Here is a 22775-nt window from a genome sequence, read left to right on the forward strand (position 1 = left end):
GACAGCTAATATAGCAAAGCTTGTTATATATATATATATATTAGGGGAAGTGATTATGCAACACCCTGTATGGGTGAACAAATGTTTCGTATCAAGAACCTTATGAAGCTTTTGTTAGCAATATGCTAAAAGATAAGCATATGGTATTGCTTCTTGGATATAAGACAACGCAGTTGGAACTCTAATTTAAAGAAAAGATGCAGTTTCAATCATTCAAACAAATATATTTATTTCAAACTTTGTATACGTCGTAGGCTAATTAACAAAAATCCTGATCTTAAGAAAGCACTAGGATAACCTAAAAAGTTTCCAATATTTCACAATAAGTCCGACGGTCTGTGGGGGTTTATTGCAATTTACCTTTAGACTAATTAAAGACTACATCATGCACTGCTCAATTAGCCTAACTCATTGCTTGCAATAATATTTCTCTTCTTTTCTAATTAGTAAATAAATTAGATCACCATTCAGTAAAATACAGTCTAGGAGAGTAATCTTTTGAAAAAAATTTTAAACCCATACAGACTGGCACATTCAAAATAGTAGCGACATTTGCAAAGAGTCATGTTTTTAATTAGCCTACAACGCATACACTTTCTTGAAGTTTAAAAATACTATTGGTACCCACAAAAAAGTTGTCCCATTGATTTTTGGCCCATCCCCAAAAATATTCATTTATCACTGATCAACACCATCTAAAAACTTTTCATATCATCAACGAATAACAAAAAATCTATTTTTATCAACATCCTTTTTTGCAAATTATCCGCAATAATTAGCAGGTAAGAAAGTAAATTAATTCAAGCTTCCTTTTGTTTAGAGATTTAACATTAACAAATGGGTCTTTGACTCTGTTGAAAGCAAATATTTATCTATTTTATGAGCCAACTGAAATGACAAAAATAAAATTTATCTTGTTTTGTTTCTCATAAATTTTTGAACGTTAACGACAAAACAAATAATTACGATTTCCGTGTTTATTAGTACTTTAGCAGCTATCATGTTGGCGTAAGATATAGATAAGAGAAAATGCAACTAACAAATTTTTTAGTAATTAATAGCCTCATAAAAAATTCACGCATATAGAGCTAACAATTTATTCAAAGGATGGCCCAGGGGATAGAGCGTTTACCTTCCGATGAGGTGAATCGGGTTCGAAACCCAGCCTTGCCTGGTTACGAATTCCGCACCCGGCTTGCACCGATCATGCACTGACATGAAATATCCTCAGTGGTAGACGGATCATGGGTTAGAGTCCCCTTGCCATCAGGCAAAACCGTGGGAGGTTCTCGTGGTCTTCCTCTCCATGTAACGCAAAAGCGGGTTAGTTCCAATAAAAAGTCCACCACGAAGGCAAATTTCTCTCTATTCTTGATTCAGGAGTTCCCTTGTCTTCTCGTGGGTTTAAAATTACAAGGCTACGTAGTTGAACATTAGTAGCCGCAAACCCAAAAATTAGTTCGGCTGTTCAACGACGGTTATAAAGTAAAATTTATTAAAAGCAATATATTTAATTTAACTAGGCAACAACAAAAAAAGTTAGCTTAAGTTAGCAATATAAATATGAACTGACACCAATTGAATTCAACTAAACTACATAATCACAAAAACATTTTAAAAATTTAAAGATTAGTTCAAAAAACAATTTATATAGTTCCTGAATTTTATATTGTTGCTGAAAATTGTAATTTATAAAAATAAAGAAACAATGTTATAAATTAAAAAGAAAAAAATTTACAAATCAACTTATACATTAAAAACGCGGTTTATTTGAAGGAAAATTAATGAGAAAAAACTGAAAATATAAAAATGATATTTATTTAATGATTAGAAAAAAGTTTTTTCAAAAATGTTTGGCTTTCAGAATAAAAAGAATCAGCAACCAGAAATATCCCTGCCATATTCAAGAACTGACTGTGTTACAGCTATCTTACATATTATAAATTTTTCTCTTTAAATAATTAATTTTTTGAAATAATTTTATGCAATTGCATCCTTTTAAGTGGAAAAAAATACTTAAGTATATTAATAATTAATGCAAAAGTGTAAGATGTCTTTCGCTGTGTTACTACTCAAAATGCTTATAAATTAAGCGTTTAATATTATAGATTTGAGGTAAAATAAAAAAATTTCATTCAATTACACCAATCTTAAATACTTATAAATTAAATTAAACACTAAACATACCGAAACTTAATATATACCTAGTTCTACCATAGCCAGTCCGGACTGTATTATAATTAAACAAAATTCAACATTGCCAAGTTTTATGTATTACAAACACAAAGAATAAGAATTTCTAATTCATTTCTCAACCATTTTTTACGTGTGTAGGGTGTTTCCATTGTACATTTTCCGCAAACATATTTCTTCTAATTAATATTATTTTTATACTTCTTATAATTGTAAGAATATACAAGAATTATAATTCTCATAATTATTCTTATAAGTAATATTATTTCTTCTAAGAACTTGAGCTGTCTTGATTGTTTCGACATTTTTCTGGGTAAAAACTAACAGTTAGTTAAAAATGAAGTAAAGCTATCTAAATATAATATAGGCTACTTACCAAAACATTTAGTTTTGTCACTTTTTCTGACACAAAAATGCCGATCTCAAATTCTAGGTACTTTCTTGAAATTTGAATTCACAGTTATTCTGATTGAATTATGCAACAGCCTTTGCAGAAATGTGCAACTAATCGAATGCAATACGTTGAACACTCGTAATTTCTGATCCGATAACCTTATAAAGCAATAAATTGTTCTCCCGGTCAACTGACCGGTTGTGGTAGAAATAGGTATACGACAGGTATTATTCGAAATAAATATTATTAAAAAAAATAATAATAGAATATTAACTGCATATAATTGTTAAAAAAGTCATGAAGTCAAATGTGCAAAATCCACACTTACGTTCTTAAACGGTCATTTGACCGGTTAAGGCATGTTTAGGGTTAAGGTATATTTCTTTAACTGAAAATAATTCTATCCACTCATATAGTTTATAATTTTATTTCTCAGAATAACAAAAAACAAAAACAAAAGTAATGCATAAAACCATTTTCCATTGTTGTGGATGCATTTTTGTTGAGAAAATCACATGATATGATCTAGTTTTCTCACATGATGATTCATATTTCTTTGGTTGTCATCAGCATAAACTAATTTAAGTTATGCTGTAATATATATCCCCTCTTGCTAATATCATTCTCAGGTATCATGTTTTTAATTTTGATTGTTATGCAAATGAAAAAACAAAAAATAAAAGCGGTGTTTCCTAAAGTAATACTATGATATTACCTTTTTATGCAACAGTTTATGATATAAGTATTTAGATAAGTATGTAACCTTATTAATTGTTTTACAATTATTCAGTAAATACGTTAAATTTACTTTCATAAGCTTTGAGTAATACTGTGAATCCAGTCAACATTTACAGTAAAAATTTGGCAAATTAATACAATTTTGTATTTATTTAAGTATGTTACAAATCTTACTTAATTATTAAGCTGTAATATTAATTTAATTTCTCAAGCAAGAAAAAAAAAACTTTAGTAAAAAATATTTTTCATCGAGCTCAATCTTATGTGAGTCTCTAGAATTATAAAAAAACTCGTATTTTCTTTTTTTATTAAAAAAGGAGAATCTGACAAAATTTCGTATGATAAGCATTCGAGAAAGTTTTATTTATTTTTTTATTTAAAATAATCTTTTTGATTGAAACGAGGTATATTAGCATACTTCTTTAAACTATTAATTTTTTTACAACAATAGATTTTAAGTTATTAATTAAAAAGCTCATATTGATATATTTTATTATCGAAGTGGGCAACCAAAAAGCAGTCCTAGAATGATCAATAACAATTACCTGCTTTACCCAAGAAAAAATTAACGAGAAATAGTCCATAACTAGTGCAAGAAATTTAATAGTTGTTTTCAAACAAATTTCAATAAATTTAAAGAAATTTCCAAAGCCATAGCTTAAATTTTTCATTTTTTTGTTAATTTATTATTTTTTAAAGGAAACAAAGTTTTTGCCAAAACAAGCGAATTTCAAAAAACAATTGAAAAATTAATTGAAGTTGTAATTAACTTATAGACAGCAAACAAATAAATAAGAAAAAGTTTGAGCCTTGCTATAGTTTAAGATTATAAATTCCTTTAAAAAAAGCGCGCAAAATTTAAAATGTCTTTTTTGTTTTATTTTAATATTTTCAGAAAAATTGCGTTGCAATTCTTACTGCAATTATGAATAAGTTATTAATAGTTGATATAAAAACGAAATTTTCGCGGTCCAAAACGACAAAACAGAAAAAAACTAAGTCCCTCTTCCAAAAAAAGGTAGCGCACCCCACAACAATCAAAGTTAGCCTTAATTTAAACTTCGCCAAAAGAGTTTTTTTTTAACATTAAGAAAGTACATTTTTCATAACATTATAATCTAATTTAATTTCCTCAACACGCAGTAAATATTACATAAACATAAGGTAGTATGAATATATGCATACCTATTAATATAACATAAAATAATACTCACATCCTGAAAACAATGATAAATTTATCCGAAAACCATAACGTCACTGATTCAGTAGACATTTCCTCTGTTATTTAGACATCAAAATAAATTCCATATTTTTCAAACATTCAAAATCAGAAGGGCAATGTCGTAATAATGCTTGAAGATGCATGATATCACTCAAAAAAGAAAGTTGATAAACTCTTTGCACAACTTTACGAATACACTTTTTCCACGCGTTGCTATGGTTACTATCACATCACAAACCTAAATGTGAATTTATTCCCTTCTAACAACACACAAGCATGATCATTAGAGAAAAATTGATATCAATAATAATGCAATAAATATTCTTCCAACACCGTATTAATTTGAATTGCTCTCTTTGCCTCGCTTCTTTAATCTTTCTGGAGAAGTTTTTGAAACTTGGCACTTAGCTACTCAAGCACCGGATAAATTCTGTTGTCGTAGAGGTAAGAATGGTTGCCGTTATCACACTTGGTGTACATTCGCCAAAAAAATCGCCAAGCCATCCCATTTTCTCTGAATAAGTAATACAGAAGGTAAAAACAGACAAAAAAGCTAATGTCACACCTTACCTTTGAATAAATATTATGTTTGCAAGAGGAAGTAGGTCTGAGGGGCAAATAAACTAAGGAGTTATCAGAATAAATAAAAGTGAAATGTAACTGACATTTTGGATAAAAAATTTTATTAACGAAATTACGTTACACACAAATTTAAGCTTTTTTTTTTAAAGGAAATTTAAATATAATATTAATGGTTCTATAAAATCAGCAATCACAGCTATTTAAATTTTTTTTTTAAAAATGGAAACACGTGTCGACGAATATTATTTTATTAGTATTTTTTTTTCCTTGTCGCAACAGCGCGCAAAACAGACAAACAGTTACAAAACAAAAATAATTCCAATATTTTATTATTATTTGTAACCGAAGACTTTATGTTATTAGATTAAGTAAAACATATTTTTAGAAATTCAACTCATCAAAATTAAAAATAACTATACTTTATACCATCAGGCACCGGAATTATTGCTCTTGCTCGCGGCTGACTCAAAATTGCCAAAATTTACCACAATCAAGAAATTTTTGCTATTAATTTTACCCTTTAGTACACAACTTCTTTCTTATTTATTTCAATAACAGTTAACTTTAAAAGATTGCTTTTAGAAACATGTTTCAAAAACGTAACTATAAAAAAAAAAAAAAAAAAAAAAAAAAAAAAAAAAAAAAAAAAAAAAAAAAAAANATGGGCAAGTAGTTTGAATAGCTTTTCGGTAATTCGGTACCGTTACCCCGCATTAGTTTTGCCTATGCTTATTTGACATAATCAAACAAAGATAAATACTTATTAAAGAGGATGTAATAAATTCTCAGCGAAACTCGGTTTTGATTTAACAAAGTAGTACATATCCCTGATGTTATCTTTTAAATATTAAAAAATGACAGAGAGAATCTTCTACAGTTTAATTTATTAAAATGCCTAATGATAAACCTAAGAAAAAGAAATTCTTTTTTCAAATTTTACTCCTGAATGGATTAATTGCAATTTTTGAACAATTTTAAGGATCGGGGGCACATAAATTGAATACATAAATTCTTTTTATTATCATGGATGACGTGACAAATAAAGTTAACAGAATATTATCAACAGAACTCAACAGATAACAGAAGATTGAACTTCAATGTCAAAAAATATCTTTAAAAGGCATTTTAAATATGACATGCAAATACATAATTTTTTTCCGTTAGTCTTCATAAAAGTACTGTTAAGGAATCTAATTGAAGATTATATATATATACATATATATATCTATCTATCTATATATATATCTTCTGAAAAGGCGACAAAGAAAATTCTCATTTCTTTTAAAGTCCTCGTTTTTTTCGAGTTAGCGACAAAGAATTGAAATATCAAGCGTGAAAGCTGTCATAAGCACAAAAGCGTAAACGTACAAATTTCTGAATGAAAATTCTGTTGCGCGTGGACAACGAAAAGCTGAAACCAATTGAGGTATAAGTTAGGAAGAATTGCAATGTTAAAAGCGAATAGTTCGTATTAACAAACAAAATGTTCTGTATTATGTTTTAATTATATTTAAGCAGGTTCGATAATAATTTTTTTCATTGTTCTTTTTATTAATTGGAAAATGAGTGTTAGTCATGCTGTTACGCTTTTAAAGTACAATTAAAAAAAGCAAGTTAAAAGAGCAGAAGAAAGCGTTGATGACAGTTATAAAAGATAGGAAACGTTGAAAGAATGCGCAGAAAACGTGTTTTTTTTTAAAAGTATAATTATTGTTTATGATGATGTAATATTTAGAGAATTCATACGTCAAAATACGTATAATCAAAAAACGCAAAAAAGAAAAGAAAAAAAATTAAGAAATCAAACCTAGATTTTTTTGCGTCAGGTAAAAATCGTTAAAAATATTTTCTTTTGACACACCATCATTTCTGTTCAACTTTAAACAGACGGACGTGAGATTTACATAATTAATTATATTGATTTAGATTCAGTAATTAACGTTAGACCCAAGAACACATTATTTTAAGAATTAATAGAACTTTTAAATCCTCTTTTCAAAAAATTTAAATTTTCTTTTGCTTTTACATCTTTTGAAACCTTAATAACAAAAATCATTAAACTAAAAAAAATAAATAAAAAGAATTATTGATAATTAATTTGTGTTAAAACTATTAAAATAAATAAATAAATATCACAGAAAAGTCGATAGTACACTCATACAGTTATGATATTTATTATTTTGTACTTAACGTCCGATTTAAATATGCTTGATTTCATTTCATCTCTCATTAATGTCATTTCAATAGTGAAACAATTCTTTTTCTTCTTCTTTTTTTTAAAAAACATATATCGAAATCGATACAACGAAAATAAATCACTCACAAGCTGAATACGATTTATAATAACATATCTTAGAGCTAAAGATTTATTAAATCAATAAATTTATTTGTAGAGCGACTGCGCTTACAGTACGTACTTACGTAAAAAAACAACCAATGCCTACGCTGCCGTGCAACAGAAAAATTAGCGTAAGCAAAAAAAAAATTTAAAATAGAAATTTTTATAAATTTGGAATTTTTATAAATTTAAAAAAAAAAATCAAAAATGTTTTTCAATTTTCTGAAATTCGATTTTACAGTACGTACTTAACGTAAAAAACAACCAATGCCTTCGCTGCCGTGAAACAGAAAAATGAGCGTAAGCAACAAAAAATTTAAACTAGAAATTTTTATAAGTTTTATAAAAAAAAAAAAATCAAAAATGTTTTTCAATTTTCTGAAATTCGATTTTAGCTTTTATTGCATTAGAACGGCAAAGAAAATAGTTAAATAGACGTTTTTTTCTCGAAATCTTTAGCCCTTGTATCATTTTTAAAATTTCATGGCAGAACTATGTTCCACAAATCTATGTTTGTGAATGAAATCGATTTATAAGCCAACGATCGAAACACTTCGCTGCTGAATATGACAGGGTGATGCTGCGGGGGAAAAGGTTCCACAAAGGAAATGACCGCGCGACACTTACCAAACCACCCCGGATGTCAAACTGAATGAGGATAGCAAATAGCTGTTATCGCTGCCAACAAAGGAAGTATTTAATTTCCAACCCCGACTTCTTGTTTTTACTTAGTCTCGTATTCAAGTGGAAGAGAAATTAATTTATCAACTAAATATGGTGTTCCCAGAAGTAACCATTACGGAGCCGCCGCATCCAAAATTTAAAACATTTATTAACTTTATCTTTTTCAAAATGATTACAAGTGAGTCATTCATGCTTTGTCATGCATGTCGATTTGAAGCATGAATACGGACATGCTCTTTCTTGAAATAATTATACGGCCAGTAATAAAGGTTTCAACGACCATTTCAATTGTAAATTTAATTTTGAAAGGTACTTGATTCATTACCCCAACTTTTTGTTTTTACTTATGTGTCGTATTCAAATGGCTGAGAAATTGATTTACCAACTGAATATAGTGCTCTAGAATTAACTATTACAGAATCACATTAAATCATTAAAACATTTATAATTTTAACTTTTTTGAAAAGATTAAAAATGAGTCATTCATGTTTTATGGTGCATGCTGATTTGAAGCATGGATACTGCTTCTTGAAATTAATTACTAATTGAGTAATTATTAATAGTAATACTGCTTCCAGTTATAATGATTTATAGAAACATTTTTAACAGCACGTTTACTTTTCAAAGAAAAATAAAAAAAATAAAATGGAATTACACAATTTATAATATTGGGCTGAAATCAACTAATAAAAGGGTTGTTCTAAAAGTAATTTGGTCTTTCTTAACAGATTACTATCACATCACTTAACAGATGCTTTATTGTATTTTTTCACAGACAACTTTACACTTAAGCTGCTTAAGCATTATGTATTTTGACAGCTAATATAGCAAAGCTTGTCAGTGAAAAAGTTTGATTGATTGCGCGAGGAAATTTTTAGTTGGTGTCCTTTTAACTAGAAGTAAAAAAAGCACATTTTTCGGCATATTTACTTCATTACTATCGAAAGGGTAACAATGCTGGTAAAGCAAGAAAAAATTATCCTATGTGTACGGAGAAGACTTATTGATAGTACGGCAGTGCCAAGACTGATCTGCAAAATTTCGATCAGACAATTTTGTCGTTGAAGATGCACCACGGTCAAGAAGGCCACTTGAAGCTGACAATGAAAACATAAATTGATGCAAACCGGCGGAACTCGTGAGATCGCAGAGAGGTTGAATTTATCGAATTCGACCCTTCAGACTCAATTGCAACTCCTACGTCTAATTTCAAAGCTCGACATATAGGTTGGTAATATTCTTACGGAAAAAGAAATTTGTGCCGTCGCGTTGGCGACTGAGATTTGCTTCTCAACTGTCAAGAAAATGATCCATATTTGAAGAGTATCATCACTGGGAACGACAAGTGTGTAGTCAGTCTACAACAATGTTAAACGTAAGAGATCATAGTGTGAAAAAGATAAACAGGCTCAAAGGTCAAAAATCCTGGATCAGTATTTTGCGAGCAAGGAACGAAACTTTTATGAGCATGGTATCATGCAACTTCCAGAAAGATGATAAAAGGGGCCAGGGCATAATGGGCAATATGTAATGCAATAAAATATTTATTCATTAAAGGAAAATCATCTTTCATTTTCATAAAAATAACATTTAAGAAAGAAAAAAAAAACGAAATTACTCTTTTGACAACTCAATACAAACTATATTACTTTTAAACAAAATACCTACGCATTAATTTAAAACATGTATTATTTATGATACTTGATCAGGCTTTAGACATGCTTCATTCAATAGTTTATTTAACATGTTTAAATAATTTGTTTTGCTTTTTAAAAAAAAAACGAAAATAAAACAAGCCTTTTCAAAATATTTTACTAAGCCATAAAAAAATAATAAATATAACTACTAATGATAATTATTAAAATGATCAAAACTTAAATAATAAAGGACTTCATCTATATTTAGAAGAAATATGGAAACAATTTAAAATTTTGTTTGTGTTTCTTTTAATAAGTTTGAATTTAAGCAAGCGCGAATCATTAAATTTACCCTTGTATAATATGTTTATAAAGAAAAAAAAAACTAAAGCATTTTACGATAATTGCGGTGTTATTTTTTTAAGAGAAATACGCATTTTTGAAAAAAATAAATAAATTTACAAAACAATAAAACGTCAAAAACGTGGCTTTTTATTCTTTTGACTAGAATACTCATAAATTGCGAGCCAACAGTGTAGCTGTGGTTAGTATATCTTTCATAACTACATATAGTAAAAAAGCTTTTGTCTGGCTCAAAAACCTTGAAAATATGTCATGATGCTTTTGCGAGACAAACACAAATCATCCATGATATTTTAATTTATTTAGCCTTCAGATATAATTTATTCCAATACAATAACGTTCAAAATTTAATTTATATTCAAAATTTTACAGACTATGGCATGTGTCATACTTCACCATTTATTAATAACAACATTTAATGCAAGAGAACAGGCGTTATTTTTCAACTTTGATTTTTAATATCAACAAACTTTATTTTTCAAAATAAATAAATAAATTAATTAATTAAAAATTATGAAACAAATTCAATTGGTAGAATTTTCCGTTTGAGACGCGGTATTTAATCAACAGTAAAATCATCAGTCATCAAAAAAGCATTAAAATCATTTTATCTATTAGTTTTATCTATTAAAATCTATTAGTTTTGAATTTTTACACATTAAATAGTCAACCACTGTGCAATGAATTCATTGCTTTATAGTTGCCAATATGAAAAGGAAAAAAAAATCTAATCGATTTTACAAAACAATATAACCTTTAACTATTGAATGAAGATTAAAATATTTTAGGCAGAGGGAATTTTAAAAAAATTTTTTAGGCAATAAAATGCAAAATTATAGCACACCAATAACTATAAATTAAAATTAGCTGGTCTAAAACTTCCCAGTCAGCTTGACGCCTTAAACGAACGTAGTTGATGCACAATTTTTCTTTTTAGCAGAATTTAACCTGATTTTTAAAATTAAACCTGAAAATCTGAATATTTCAGGACTGCTAGCTCCTAAGAATCGGTCCTATGGCTTCAAGAAGTTTTGAATTCATTTGAGACAGTTTTAAGTTGTACATTTAACTATTTTTAAAAAATTAAAATTGAAAACCTTTTTCATTGAACATAAAAATTGTCCTAAATAACACATAAAAAAATTTAAAACAATAGATAAAAACTTTTAATGTTTCAAGCAGTTATTTAAAATTTAAAAAAACACTAAAATCGGATGATACAACTTTTTGAAATTTTTGTGCGATGAACTCGCTTATTTTCCCAACTAGCGAGAGAAAAATCAATTTAAAAAAAAGGTGAGCTTCTCTAAAATAATTTTAATAAATTAAAAAGAAACAAAAACTCAAAACACTTTCGTATTTGACCTTTTAAAACACATCTCAAGTTTCATTTTTCTCATTAAACGAGGTAAAGAAAGAAAAAAAACTTAATTCACTGTCATAAAAAAACAAACTAAAAACAATCCTTTGTTATTGCGAAAGAGACATAAGTTGAGTCGCAACCAAAGCCTCGCGAACAGCTGAAAAATCCGAAATAATCAGATCTAGCGTTCCTGAAATATGTTCTTTAGAACATAATTTCATATGGAATTTTGCTGGCTAGACGAATTATCATAATGAAACATAGATTGAAGACACGATTTTTATAAGGACTGTAAGAAAGTAAGAAGCAATTTAATAAATGATTTTGAACATGTCTCCCAACTCATGACAACACCCTTCAATTTAAAAAAAAGAAGAAAAACAAAAATTTATCGGCGCACTTTATATTTGGTCATACTATTTGCGTGACATAATTACATCCATTTGTTCCTTAGTATTGTTTCCAGATATTTTATAATTTTACAGAAATACCTATAGATCAGAAATACCTATAGATAAACCGTTTTGGTGTGGGGATCCCATAATATTTACAAACATTTTGTGGGACCTCATAAGCATTGCGCAAATCCGATACACACGAGAGTGAAACTCACAGTTTCTTCGCCTGTAATGTAATATACTACTTCAATTTCAGTTCATTATTCTTAACTTTTAATTTCAGGGTATAGAACATTGTGAAAATTGTAAATAAGTAACCAACTTAAAAATATGAAAATATAATATTGTAAGTTAAGGAAATTTTTGGCGACCCTGAATGGGATCGCGACCCACAGTTTTATGTTTTACTTTATAAACGACGTTAAACAGCAGACCCAATTCTGAGTTTACGACTATTAATGTCCAACCCCGCAGCCTTACAATTCTGAATCAAACTGAGAAGACAAGGGAACTCCTGGATCAAGCATTGGGACAAATTAGCCTTCGAGGAGGATTTTTTTGATGGAACTAACCCGCATTTGTGTTACATGAAGATGAAAACTACGAAAACCTCTCACGGTTAGACAGATCTCAAGGTGATACTAATCCATGATCGGTCAACCAATGAGGATATTTTTACATCAGCACTGTGTTCGGTGTGAGACCGAAGCTGAATTCAACCAGCCACCACTGGGACTCGAACCTGGGCACCTCATATAAAATGCTTTAGATAACAGCACAATACAAAAAAAAAAAAAAAACATTTTTATGCTTGAGTGGAAATCACCGCGTGTCCCCCAAACCGTCCTCGTAAACAATTGGAAAATATGGCTTATCATTATAATGCCACAAGAGGATGCCGAAGAGGATGAAGCAATATAATGATAAGCCACATTTTTAAATTAGTACAGAAAGTTTTTGAAAAACTCCTGAGTTCTTTGAGGAAAATAAAATGTTTTAAGCTGTAATTTTATAAATAGTAGGGTGAAATAAAATCTCATAAGTTTAACATTAAATTGTAGATTTTGTTTATTCACTTTAAAAAATTTTAAGCAATGATAAGATTCAGAAAAACAATTCAAAGAGTTGAGTCAAAACAGTGAAAGAAATGATAGACAAATACTAGTTTGAAGGAAATTCTTTCATTTCCGTTATTCATTTTCTCCAAAACATTTGCATTTGAAAAAACATTAAATTTATTTTAGATCCCAAGTTGCTACGGAAACCAGACTAAAAGAACGGACAAAATAACAGCAATGAAAGTTAATCATCAATACTGGAATCGTTCCAAATGACAATACAGTAATTAAAAATTTAGGGTGCGAAACAATGCTGCAGAGAAAAGAAAGGATAATTTAGAATTAGGCCAACATAGAATACTCAGAACTAAGAATATAAAATGCTATATTAGCGATTTCTCGCCAAATAAACGATTCGAAGAGAGGAGAAAAAAATAACGGATATTCTCGACAAGGATAAAGATTCAAAGAGGGGAGTTGAGGGAATAGTAGTAAAACAGACGGCACGCGCCGTTGACGCACGCTCAGATCTGCCATCTGCCTGATTCACGTCCAATCCCCTTCAAGAAGAGAAATGTGGTTCCTTTTTGGACAGGTGTCACGGTACAGCCGACGGGTCAATATTATATAGTCACATAATTATATTTTTTCAAACATATAGAAAAATACTGAACCATTCAAAAAGAAATAGAAGAAAAGATTAAAAAGAGAAAAGAGGTTTTTAATTTTCTTATTACGCATTCACACAACTATTGTTCTCTATTTTTCTTTTTCAAACAATGAAAACTATTAATCTTTAAAAAATAAATATGGGAGAAAAGTTAATATGACATAATAGGTTGTTTTTAAGTTTTTTATTAAATATTCATACAACTATCGTTTTTTCTCATACATGTAAACAAAATGGCACTAAAGAAAAATAAGTTTTTAAGTTTCAGATTACCTATTCACATAACTGTCATTCTTTTTAAAAAAAAAAAAAAAAAAAAAACACGTAAAAAATATGGTAGCGAAGAGTTAATTAATAAGATATTGTTTTAAGTTTCAGATTACCTATTCACACAACTGTCATTCTTTTTTTAAAAAAATATATACATAAAATATGGTAGCGAAGAGTTAATTAATAAGAAATTATTTTTAGGTTTCAGATTACATATTCACACAACTGTCAACCTTTTTTTCCCCAAACATGTAAAACACATAGTAGCGAAGAATAAATTAATAAGAGATTGCTTCTAAGTTTCAGATTACATATGAAATCACAACAATCGTCTACTTCTTTTTTTTTTTTTATCTAGAAACGAATACACAATTGTTTAACCATTAAAAAAATACAAGCGAAAAAGATAATAAAAGACAAAAGGTTGTTTTTAAATCTTTATCAAATCGAAAAGAAAACTTCTTGTATCTCCTAAATTTAGTATATGGATGGCAGGAAAAAAAATCAAAGATGAAACAGTTTTTTGATGAGGTAATTTTATTACTTACAGAAACAAAAATTTCGATTAATTTTTAATACTGAATCACATTAAAGCAAAAACTCATAATTAGTTTTTCTTAATTAAAGAAATCATATCATTTCATAAAAAAAATACTATATTTGATTGGAATTTACTTAAATTTCTATTAATTTTAATTCTTTTTAATTACTTTAAATATTTTATGCCTTGATTAAATAGAAGAATTTGTATCAAGTCGCTATTACAGAACAGGGAAATGTTTACAAATAAATAATATAAATAAAACACGATTATTCAAAAAATTTATATGATAAAGGCTATTAAAAAAAGTCGCCAGTTTAGTTGATAACCTACATCTTATTTTCATAGTACCTTAAAATACTATTTTGAAATAGTTAAAAGCAAAAGAAACCATTTTTGTCACAAACCTTGAATATTTAAAATTTTGATTAAAAATTTGCTTCGTAACTTATTTAGCTACAGTATTTAAACAATGCTTACCTAATTATGCACTAGGGTACTTACGAATTAATAACTACAAAGAGATAGTTAGAATCGTTTCACCATCCAAATTTAAAATCATTTCAAAAGCTCCCCGCAGATGTTCAAATTTAGTTGGTCAGATTGGATTTCGAATACTTTTCAAATGAACTATTTTAACAAGACTTTTAATTAAAGGATATTATTCTAAAATCAATATAATGCGGTGGTTTGTTAATAAAGATTCTCCATTCTAAGATCTATTTCTGGTATTTGTCCTAATGGGAAATCGCATTTGGGCTATACTTATCCTAGCTTGAAGTATATTTTAAATTTCCTTTTTCACTTCATTCCATAGATCAGTATTTTAAATTTTGCCAATAAAAGTTTTTCCTTAAATGTTTGAAAAGTCCTTCACAATTCTGTTTCCATTAATGTGTGAAATTAAATATTCGTTTCATAATTCATTAAAATTAAAATCATATAGTAAAAAATAATGTACAATTATGGTACATGATTATAATCATGATCAGGTTTGTATTTCCGCTTTGAAATAGAATGGCAATTTTTAGCAAACTTTTATAATTAAGTTATTTTTATTAGTTTTTTAATTCATTAATAGTATTCCCTTTAGGTAAACTAATTCTAAAATAAAACATTCTTAATGATCCTACTTTACTAAAACTTTCTATCAAGTTTTTCTAAAAATATAACAGTGAAAGATTCTGGAATTGCCCTCGTATTTGAACGGCTGTCGATAGGTTGTATTCAAAACAAGCAACGCTCCAGATACATTGGTACAAGACGATTTTAACTTACTTAATCGTTAATTAAATCAATATACAGCCTGTTGTGGTTAACACAGGTCGAAGAAATTCGGTATATATTTTATAGAGACCATGGGGAAAAGAATTCGGCTATACAAGCAATTGATTCACGAGATGATACAAGAGTGCATAAAAAACTAAGAACAGAAATTGGAGAAGCGAAACTTTGTTTAATTATGGTATATGCTCAATGTGCATTCAATTTTAGTCAAACACATGTTCAAAACGCGTTTTACTAAGTATTAGCGTAGCACGATGGTTTTTTTTTCCCGATCAGCAGCCGCAACATGACGTATTATGTTTGCTTTCAATTCAGTTACATTTGAAAACCGCAACAGTCCTCTCCTTTGGAGGACACCTTTTGGAGTAATCTCACTGCATTTTATTCGTATATGTGATCCTACGTAAATGCAATTCGCGCATGCGCGAGCAGTCTGTCTCAAATGCAGATTCTAAATATTCGCACGCGCGTCTAGAACAATCAAATGCAGTGTGAATGCTCCTTTAATTCCACAGTTTCTTCAAATTTTTTCATCCTTTTTCAATCTTTTTATTTTTTAATGGTGTGGTACATAGATATTTTACGGCAATGATTGTCAGAGTTTCAAAACGTTCTAAATTACAGCGATCTTTATTGCACATAAAAAGCGCCATCTACCAACTTAAATGTGAACTATTACGGCACAGTTCTTTTTTTTTCCGTGGTACCATATATATCAAGTTTCACCAAGCTCCGTCAACCATAATGGATACTAGATTGGTCTAAACGGTATAATTTTAATTACAACCTATCTTTTTAATATCAATTGAAAATTTCTGAAATAACAATAAACAAAATCTTCGAGTGCGACTGACAGCCCAAATTTGACGATTCGGACTGTTCAAGACATTTCATAAATGTTCTTCCTCCAAACACTGTATTTCAGATAGATTTTTTACTTTGAAGATATAAATAATTCACGCATCTGCCTAGATAGCTAACCTGTTTCCTGTCAGGCATCACCTCCTTGCCACATTCGCTCAGCTGGAGAAAGATAAATAAATGGAGAAATTTTTGTGGTAGCACGTCTTCTTCAAGAACGATCTGTCATCGGACCTTTCGACGTGAGCTCAGAAACACAGGGAAGAAAACTCGTGACTTTTACTAAACATTTCTTTCGGATGGTGTATTACGTGTTTTTCCCGTTACGTGCCAAAACAAGGAGAAGAACAGAAAGATGAAACGAAAATTGGTTTAAAACCTTACATTCTTCAAAAATAAATAAAGTAACTCAGATGATGTTTTAGATGGAACAAAAAAAAAGAAGTTAGTTTCGCAAAAGAGATTACCAGATTGATTAGAAAGGAAGATCAATTAGTCTTAAGTGCAAGGAAGGATTTAAGTTAGGTGAAAAATCGTCAATTTTATTTTTTTTTATGATTGAAACATAGAAAAAAGAATTTAATTACTGAATGAGTTTCCGCAATTAATTCTGTTGCAATTGTGAAAGTAATAGCCCTAAGATATCTCAAGAGGATATTGAGATTGTTCAAGAGGATATCAACATACTGAACTGTATGCGAATACTGATAAGATCTTGTCAGATTGGCGTTTCATCGACTACGAAATTGAATGGTTAAACATAAGGAAAACGCATTCTTAATATAAGATGGTTTAGTTAAATCTGCCTTTAATGTATTTTGCAAATATGGTGAAATGTTTTTTATCAATAAACTGAGCACTATTGGTTTGCATTGTAAAGAAGAATGCAGACGGAAACGATAACTTTCAACGTGCAAGAACGTCAGATGGTTAAAATAGCTCATTCATTCTAGTAGTGCAAGATTAGACCATAAACAGTTAAAAGTAAAACAATAACCGCAAAACAGTTTATGGAGTCATCTGAAGAAGCAAAAAGAGTGTTTCCCAAATAATTACCAAGAAATTATGTAAAAGCTGAATTCATACCATATTGATTATATTATCAGTATTGAGACCATATGATACTCCAGCGTAATTCCGTGAAAAATAAAAAGGTGTCGCTCTTCTGTCAGGGTGTTTTATTATTATTAAAGTTTGAGGCTCATTTCTCGCAATAATTTGTCAATCCCCAGAACGGTTTCGCAGTTGCTTCTGTCGCAAAAACAGTACAGTTTTCTTGTTTAACCAATATACTCGTGCATAGATCAAAACTGCTTCGTATATTAAAAGCATACGGGTTGCAAACTATACGTCCTAAGTTACTGAAAGCAGCAACACACAAAAAATAGTTAATGAAAACACCGATGTTTCATATTTTTATAAAAAATTTTACCGAACTTACCAAACGAAAAACACATATCTTATTTATTAAAAAAATGAATTTAGATCAAGCAAGCCAATCTCAATAACAAATAATATCATGCTTACGTTAACCTTATACCAACCTCTGATGCCAATACAGAGTAGTTGGAATCAAAAATTAAAATATAATCATCAAATTACTTTATACTTGCTTGTCCATGCCTGAACTTGATTGTAACCGCCTGTAATTAAAAATCGGTGTAAATTTAATCGGTTATAACATCTCAACTCCTATTAAACAGAGGGCGCTACAAGCATCAAACACACTAATCGTTTATGTTACATAACATATCACATTTCGACAGCAAGAAACGTTTTCTTGTTGCCTTGGCAATAAAAGCATAAGAGAATTAATTTAATTACAATTTAACTTATGATATTTTAACATTTTGATGAGCGTTATTTTTGCTGAATGTTTGGGATGTCTTTTTGTGGGAAGAGGGATGATTTCTTCGTAGAACCTGCGAGATCACATCAAAATTAAATATTAAGTACTATTATAAGTTTTGGAATGAAAAATTGTATTTTGATGTTGTAAAGAACGGGTTTTTTTGCCTTTGAGATTATTTAATACAATGACTTATTTTTAAATAAAACAACGTTTGTTTCATACTATCTTTATTACTTTGAATGTTTTCATTGATTTTATTAAAATTATAAAGAAGTAAATATGATTAAGTGATTATTAAGAAGCTCTTTAACTTATAAAAATAATATCATTTAACGTTATAAATTCTCTTTAGATACTTTAAAACAGAGCGGAAAGAAACTTAGTTCCACGCTCATTTCTTTCATTAATTACGCATATTTAAATAATCTGTAATTTGATTGGTTGCTATTTGAACAACAATTAAGTAACCTGATTTTTGAACTTAAGTAACTTGATTTCAGTAACCTGATTGTTGAACTTCATTCTTTGGGTCATTGCGGACTAACATAATATTTTCATTTCATGAGTCATTTGTCGCCGAGAAGAAACAAATTCAGTTCTTTTTCCGGAGTTATGTCAGCCTTTTATACATACAGCCTCTGACTAAATTATTAGACGCACTATAAGATTCTACGTATAATTTTATTTATCAGGTGATATTAATAATCTTTATTGTTTTTACGCGACTGAAACCGGTTTGCACTTGTTTAAGAGTTCGTGTATCAATTGGTTAAATTAGGCGACATATAATAAAAATTCGATGATTGGATAGATTAGACGATATATTATATAAATATAGAATAATTATTACATCAGATATTATATTAGTATATTATAATACAGTAGGGAACCGATTATCCGGAACGATCGGGACCATCGCTATTCCGGATAACTGATTTTTCCGGTTTTCTGAATCGCTACAAAAAGCCGTTTTTTTTATTGTTAAACCCAACTAAGAAAATAAATTTTTGGAAATAATCTTAAAAAGAAGAAAAAACGATGGTAAGGTAAACATCTTTCAAAAAAGAAAGAAAAATCCTAAAATCTTATGAGGAAAAAAAAATTTTTTTTTTAAAAAATGGCGAGAAAATTTATCGAATTTCGTTCCGGTTTTTTGGTTTTCCGGTTTTCAGATTTCCGGATAACGGGTTCTGTACTGTAATTAGACCAAATTATTAGACTCACTGCAGTGCAACTGCATGTCTCTAGATTATTCTGCCAAAAATGCTTGTGCGTAATGCTTCTATTTTTAGAGGCCAGAAAAGTCCAGGTTTTTGCTGGACCAAGTATATCAAATTAAAAGCGAACAGCATTAAACAATGAATCGGTATTTGTGTAATAAATTCAATCCCGATGATTTTGGCATGAATTCATCGAACAGCCTTGTTGTTATCATAAAGCAGACATGCTCTTAAACTATTGTAAAATACATTACATTTTATTGCACAATTTAAAAAACAACAACATGATCATAAACTCAATAACTTAAGTGCATAACTTACTTAAAGGGAAAATCCAGAAATAATAATTTTCTGGATTTACTCCAATCTAAGACGGAGAAGTCTTTTATATCCTCTACTAGTTATTTTACTTGGCTCGCATGCCAGGACAGCAAAAAAAAAAAACGCATATTACAAATGAATAAAAGTCGTAACTCTAAGTTTAAACATCTGTTAGGGAATAATTGGCAAAATACACTATGCTTAATTTCGTGAAAATAGTTATAAATAGTGCTGTGACATTATAGATTTTAAACCCAACAGGACAAAACGAATACACGGTAAAGGCTGTTTAATTAACTAACTATTAACTTAAAACAATCCTTAAAAAAAAACTCGCATTTAAAGTATGAAATGAAATGATTAAATAAAAATATTCAGGACGCTAAATCCACTTTGTTCTACACAATCTTCTAGCAAATAATGTTAATAGCATTTCATTGTTCGTGAATTTCGATGAATATTTAACTTCATTTTGAGTGGAATTGAGAGTTTGGTTAAAAAGGAGAATTACCAATAATACAGGAAAATCTGGTAGAAGAAGAGTGAAATATCGGAGGGAGGATGCGAGGAGCAAAAGATGCTAAGAATAGCATAACGATCGAATTGCGCTCCAGGTAACAAAGTAAGTTTTGTCCTGCTACGGCGTATTTCGTTACGAATTAAAATAAAGATCGCTCCATTTCACTATATTATTACAAGAACAAAATACTGACTTTAGAACAATATTATTTGTTTCGCAAAATACAATAAATTCTCGGAAAAATTAAACGACACTCAATGAAATTAAAGCAATAAAAAGCTTGAATAATATATATATGGGTGATTCTTTTTAAACATGACAATTCGGACCAAACAATTTCTTCAAATTTAAAGTCTTCAAAATAATCTAAATTTTTTTGTATACTTTTTTAGTTACACTTATTAATATCTTACAGACGGCAGTGCAGTTAATTGACATTTGCTCGAGAGAAAAAATAAAATAGAAATTCACCAAATCTTGAATGCCAGGAAAATGACATATTAGCTTATAAGTTTAAAAAATAGTCATTTTAAGTTAATAGTAAGTAACTCAACTTAAGCCTTTATGTTAGATGGACCATAAGTTGCTTAAATTAATTCTTTTTATCCACTGTAGAAAGAATCAAAAAAAATTTTTGTTGCTGATATGTACAGAATTAAATTGTGTATAATAATCAATCATTAAATAAATAAATAACTTTGATTACATCCAAGCATATTACAATCATACATAAACTTGGTATTAGGTTAATATTTGCTTTCCCTCTTTACAGTATTAGCAGTTAAAAAGAATTTCTGGTAACACTTCAATGTCCTGGCATTCATAAGCCAGGAAAATGACAGCCAGGATAATGACAAATTCGCCATTTTATAGCATATAACTTTACTTTAATTTAATATTTTGGCCTAAGACGTTTATATTCTGCAGAAAACAACAGGATTTCTTAAAATAACTCAGATAAATCTATGTAGTTTATGTTATTAATGATTTCAAGAAGCCAGGAAAATGACAACACAAAAACCTACTCACCTTGAAAAATTTTTTGAAATAGATTTTGAACCAGAAAATTGGTTCTTTATTCATGCAACAAGACATGTTCATATAGGAGGGTATCTAATCAATCTATTAACATAAGATATTGATTGCTGGCTCTATCTATTTTGGTTATAAACCACTAAATAAAAGTAGCCAGGAAAATGACAGATTTTCTTGGGACAAACAAATTATTGACAGAAAAAATTATTTTAAACGAAGTTTTTGTAAATAATACCCTCTGCGTATATTCTAGAAATGCTTACACCGGTTGAGAAAAAAAAATTAGATATTGAAAAATTTATGGGAAGTTTTGAAGCTAGTTATTATTGGAAACACTGTTTGGGACATGCCAGAAACATGAAATTTTGAAGTTCAACTAAATTTTTTAACTATACAAAACAGTCAATGCTAGTGCAAAGTCATTTTAAAATGCTAACAGCAATGCTATTTATTAATTTTTTTAAAAAAAAGTACTTTTAGTATTAAAGTATTTGATCTTGGAGCAAGGGACAGTGAATTGTCATATTTCGTGAGAATCACCTATATATATATATTCATTGAATTCATATTTATATATTCACTGTTCATTGAACAGAAAAAATTTAATTAAAATCGATTCACAACTGTGCCAGAATTTTTTATTTTATTATGTTCATCAAATACAAAAAAAAAAAATAAATAAATAAATAAATAAATAAATATTGAATACCGAAATAAACGAAATTAATCACAAATTTCCGAGACAACTGTGCCAGATTTTTTTTTCTTTTCTTCCATAATTAGCGATGGAAGTCAAGAGGAAGTTAAGAAAAGTCAGTTAAGTTTGGGGTTTACAAAAACTTGCAAATCCCTTCAAATTTGGGAAATTCGTTTTCCCGCAATACAAAAGTCGGTAGAAACAAATGCAATGGGAAAAAGATGTACGGAGGAAAAAACACCTTTCTTAACTCAGCCAGCAAAGAATAATTTCTCAACATATTGGTTTATTATAACTTCTTATTGTTTTTTTTTTTATATAAAGAATCTTTTGATATTATTTTAAACCTATCTATTTTAGTATCATAAAAGGCAAACGGTGAACACATATTTAAGCTAACTATTTTGTGAAAATATAAATTATTTTATGAGATTACCGAGGTAATTCAGTAAATTACTTCACCTATATTTATCGTCTGTCATCTTACTAACTTTTGTTATTATTTAAATTTTAATAATGTAAGTAACAATT

At 28.9% G+C, this 22775-nt stretch overlaps 1 protein-coding gene across 14 annotated transcripts in view; it reads right to left on the reverse strand.

The window, feature by feature from the left end:
* Positions 1-22775, reverse strand: part of LOC107454046 (rho guanine nucleotide exchange factor 18) — a 254780-nt gene that overhangs the window by 85244 nt on the left and 146761 nt on the right. For 2 of the 14 annotated variants that reach the window (XM_071181384.1, XM_043048259.2), the window contains exon 1: positions 4540-5101. The exons of 11 other annotated variants lie outside the window; for them this stretch is intronic. The gene's annotated coding sequence lies outside the window, so the exon portion shown is untranslated. Of the gene's footprint in view, positions 1-4539; positions 5102-22775 lie in introns of those variants that run through there. One more of the 14 variants, XM_071181385.1, reaches the window with a different exon arrangement.

Source organism: Parasteatoda tepidariorum, chromosome 5 (genome assembly GCF_043381705.1).
Source record: "Parasteatoda tepidariorum isolate YZ-2023 chromosome 5, CAS_Ptep_4.0, whole genome shotgun sequence".
NCBI classification, from domain to species: domain Eukaryota; kingdom Metazoa; phylum Arthropoda; class Arachnida; order Araneae; family Theridiidae; genus Parasteatoda; species Parasteatoda tepidariorum.